Source organism: Sturnira hondurensis, unplaced genomic scaffold (genome assembly GCF_014824575.4).
Source record: "Sturnira hondurensis isolate 20B ecotype Veracruz unplaced genomic scaffold, ASM1482457v3 Scaffold0003038, whole genome shotgun sequence".
NCBI classification, from domain to species: Eukaryota; Metazoa; Chordata; class Mammalia; order Chiroptera; family Phyllostomidae; genus Sturnira; species Sturnira hondurensis.
The window spans coordinates 256,451-261,109 of record NW_028075669.1 but is presented as its reverse complement, the minus strand read 5'-3'; the positions used below and the strand labels follow the sequence as shown (position 1 = coordinate 261,109).

General features: G+C 33.6%; 1 pseudogene; it reads right to left on the bottom strand.

The window, feature by feature from the left end:
- Positions 1-4,085: 4,085 nt before the first annotated feature.
- On the bottom strand, positions 4,086-4,183 carry LOC118983765 (uncharacterized; annotated as a pseudogene).
- Between the last annotated feature and the right edge of the window lie 476 nt (positions 4,184-4,659).

Genomic DNA, 4,659 nt, shown 5'->3' with positions numbered 1-4,659 from the left:
TGAATGAGGTCATAAGGGCAAGAGCCTAATCTAATAGGAGTTGTGTCTTTATAAGAAGAAAGACCAGAAGTGTGTGTGCACAAAGGAAAGGCCAGTAGAAGGTGGCCATCTACAAGTTAGGTAGAAACATCTCACCAGAAACCCACCCTGCTGGCACCTTGATCTTGGACTTCAAGTCTTCAGAACTGTGAGAAAATAAAGTTCTGTTTTTTAAGCCAAAACAAACACGAAATGCTTAACACTCAATAATAATATAAACAACCCAATTCAAAAGTGGACATATTATTTGAATAGACATTTTATTAAGAAGAAGCCCTGGCTGGTGTAGCTCAGTGGATTGAGCGCGGGTCTGTGAACCAGATGATCACGGTTCGATTCCCAGTCAGGGCACATGCCTGGGTTGCAGACCAGTTCCCTGCAGGCCAACTCCCAGCAGGGGACGCACGAAAGGCAACCATACATTGATGTTTCTCTCCGTCTCTCCTTCCCCTCTAAAGATAAATAAATAAATAAATAAAAATCTTTAAAAAAAAGAAGATAAACTAATGGCTAATAAGCATATTTAAAGATGTTCAACATCACTAGCTATTAGAAAATGCAAAATACAACTACAGTGAGGTACTACTTCAGACCCATTACAATGCCTGTAATAAAAAAGACAGACAATACTAAGACCTGTTCAGGATGTGGAGAAACTGAATCCTTCATACATTGGTGGAAACATACAATGGTGCAGCCACTTTTGAAAGGTTTGCTATTTCCTCAGAAAGTTATTAATAGAATTAGTTACAAACTACTGATTAGATATCTAGATATTCACCCATGATAAATTAAAACCTACCTAAATGCAAAAGTAGGTACAGTGTTCCTTGAACAACACAGGTTTGAAATGCACAGGTCTACTTATATACGGATTTTTTCAATAAATACATACAGTACTGTAAATGTACTTTCTCCTCATGATTTTCTTAACATTTTATTTTCCCTTACTTCATTACAATAATACAGCATATTATATATAGCATACAAAATGTATGTTAATTTATGTTATTGATATGGCTTCCAGTCAAGAGTAGACTATTGGTAGTTAAATTTGGGGGAGTTAAATTTTTGCACAGGGTTTTCACATGGGTCTGTGTCCCTAGTCCCCACATTGTTCAAAAGTCAACTGTACTCAGATGTCCATAGCATCATTATTCATAATTGCCCCCTAGTGGATACAATCCTAATGTCCTACTACTGATAAATGAGTAAAATACATATCCATATAATTGAATGCTACCTATCAATAAAAGGGAATGAAATACTGAAATGTGCTGTGACATGGACAGACCTCCAAAATACCTTGTAAAAGTAAAAGAAGCTCAATGTAAAACAGCACATACAATGATTCTATTTATATAAAATGTCCAGGCAGGGAAATTTTATAGATACAGAAAGCACACCAGTAATTACCTAAAGATGGAGACAAACATAGATTTTGGCTCTAAATAGTCACAAGGGAACTTTTTGGGAGGATAAAATATTCAAACTGAATTGTAATGATGGTCACATAAATCAGAAAATTTATAAACTTGTTTTATTATTATTTTTTGTTTTTCACTGTTCTTTTTCATTATTGTTGTTCAAGTACAGTGGTCTCCATTTTCCCTGCACCATAGTCAACTCATATCCTTATGGTGGATGAATGTCATGATAATTAAATTATACCCCAATAAAGTTATTCAAAAGTGGATAAAATTATGTATAAGGACTAACAGTTTCAAATGCAAGGCAAAATATTGTTAAACACCAATGACTCTTCAAGTCACTGAAAATCAAAAATCACAGGATATGTTGCTAGACATTTATTAAATCATTGATTTATGTATAACTGGTTTATTCACATAGCTATAACTGCCTGTATTTCTAGCTTTCATGACATTTCTACTTTGTGATAACAGATCCACAAATGTCAAATAGAGGAGGAAAAAACAAAGTCACTCACAATGGAGTACCTTAGAAAGGATAAGGAAAGGAGGGAGAAGGAAGAGACTAATATTTTACCAGTCAAATCTTTAGAAGCTTTTTATTTTGACCAAATGTAGCAAATTATGCTGGAGCCAGGCTGCTTGATTCATAATGCTGTCTCTCCCATTTACCGGTGGTATAACCTTGGAAATGTCAACTTCTCTGTGCCTCCTTTCATTACCTATAAAATAAGAAAATAAACTATTAAATTCTTCATACTGTTGTTAACAGTATGATGTGAGTTAACATGTATGTACATAGAACATACAATGCCAAGGAACCTAGCATAGAGTTGGCACTATGCTCCAATTAGCTATCATTATTTACCCTAGAGAGTAAATTTCCTTAATCAATTACCAGAAGTGAGTACTGGGACATACAAGTCTCACTTAAAGTTCCAACTTTTGGCTAAACAATGGTAGAGCTTCCCTATAATTGGCATTTACTCTGAATTGAAAAGTGCCACAAATAATTTTCAAGTACCAATTACCTAATGCCAATTTATGGCCTAATCATTTGAACTTAACTTATATGTCAACAGATAGGGGATGCAGAAAATAATGCATGAGAATGCAAAAGCAAATATCTTACAGTAACATTATCATACTGTCTGAAGACAGTCATTTTTATGTAACTCTATATCCAATACCCTGCAATGAAACCAATATTTATAATAGACACAAGAGAAATATCCATCAAAGCCACGTGATATATATATATTTTCCGTAAAAGCCTTTCCATGCCTTGTGAACATATTTACAGCTGGACTCATTCATGCGCTTAATTCATTCTCTTTTTTTACACTTAGTAGTGATGGTGTTTTATGAGGTGGTATTTTCACAGTTAAACTCAATTATTTGTATAGCTTAAGAATGTGTGAGGTAAATAATAACTTTGATGATTAATTTGGTGCTTGGTGGAATATATGTTGTGATGTTTAAAGATTATCCTCATTAAAGTAAGACTGGGAAGCTAATTGTGTTTTGTGTTGTCAACTTCCCATTCTTTTGATATTTTTCAGCTTCTGCTTTGTAAATGTTGTGGAAAATACAAAAGCCCTAGGTAAATCATTACCAAAAGTTCTGCTGTATTCTTTTTCAAATAATCAATTAGATGTCCCAATATTTCACACTGAATAATACTTCTTTTATGGCTTTTTATATCACTTTTATTGTACACTAAAGGCTTATATTTGAGTCTGAAATACATTTCTGTTTCTATAGATCATATTATTTTACTAAATACTTAAACATTTAAAAATACCTGATAAATAATCCTTCATTTGTACACTTTATGTAAAAAAATTGATTAATTTATGTATTTATTTCTTCAGTTGAATATAAAGATGTTTTACTTTTCTAAAAAAAAAATCACAATGCCTGGGGATTCTGACTATGGTTGAATTAAACTTAAGTTGTCAAAAAAATAGATACCTTTATATAGGTATATAAGGGTTTTCCCATACAGAACCTGCTATATGTTTTTATTCTGTCTTCACTTAGGTCCTCTTCGTGTCTTGTTAAACATAGATTCTCAGAAATTTTATAATTTTTTTTAATTAAAATATTGCTGTACATTCGATCTTTTAATTCGTAATTGCTGCAATGTCAGAAAAGTACTGATACATTTTATATTACACAATGCCTCATTACTGTTATGTTAATAGAGGTTGTCCAGTATAGGGGTTCAGAATATAGATTCTAGAGTCACACCTTCTGTAGTCAAATCCCAGTTCCCCTTAGCAACCACTTAGGTGTCATTAAGTTAGTCACCTAACCTCATTAGTGCCTCTGTTTCTTCATTTGTAAAACAGAGAAGATAATAATAGTATCTATTGCATAGTTTTGTTATGAGATTAGTTATTTATGTAAAGTTTTAAAAATAGTTTTAAAATATATTTTATTGATTATGCTATTACAGTTGTTCCATTTTTCTCCCCTTTATTCCACTCCACCCTGCACACCCCACCCACATCCCCCACCCCTTAGTTCATGTCCATGGGTCATACATATAGTTCTCTGGCTTCTCCATTTCCCATACTATTCTTTTTTTTTTTCATTTCAAAGCAAAAGTAGAAAAATATGGAACGCTTCATGAATTTGCGTGTCATCCTTGAGCAGGGGCCATGCTAGTCTTCTCTGTATTGTTCCAATTTTAGTATATGTGCGAGCACTCCCATACTCTTCTTAACCTCCCCCTGTCTATTTTGTACCTACCATTTATGCTTTTTATTCCCTGTACCTTTCCCCACATTCTCCCCTCCCCTTCCCCGCTGATAACCCTCCATGTGATGTCCATTTCTATGAATCTATTCCAGTGACCACAGAGATTTTGTAAATCTGGATTAGTTCAAAAATTTTAAATGTTCTCATGGGCCCTACTGAATTAACAAAGTAGAATTGTAATTCTGACTACAACTGTCTTTGTTTAAGCCCCTACATTGTTACTGAGATTTGGACAATAACCACTTCCAGTTTCTTTAGAATGGATATATCTAATCATGTTTTCAAAAGAAATATCAATCTCCCTCTAAAATATAACCTTATACTCTCACTTGTGTGATTTCACAAGGAAGAAATGTGTATCCTCTCCAGGAAGGGAAAGATCATTTCAGCAGTGTTATTAAAAATATATAGAAAAAGGGAGGAG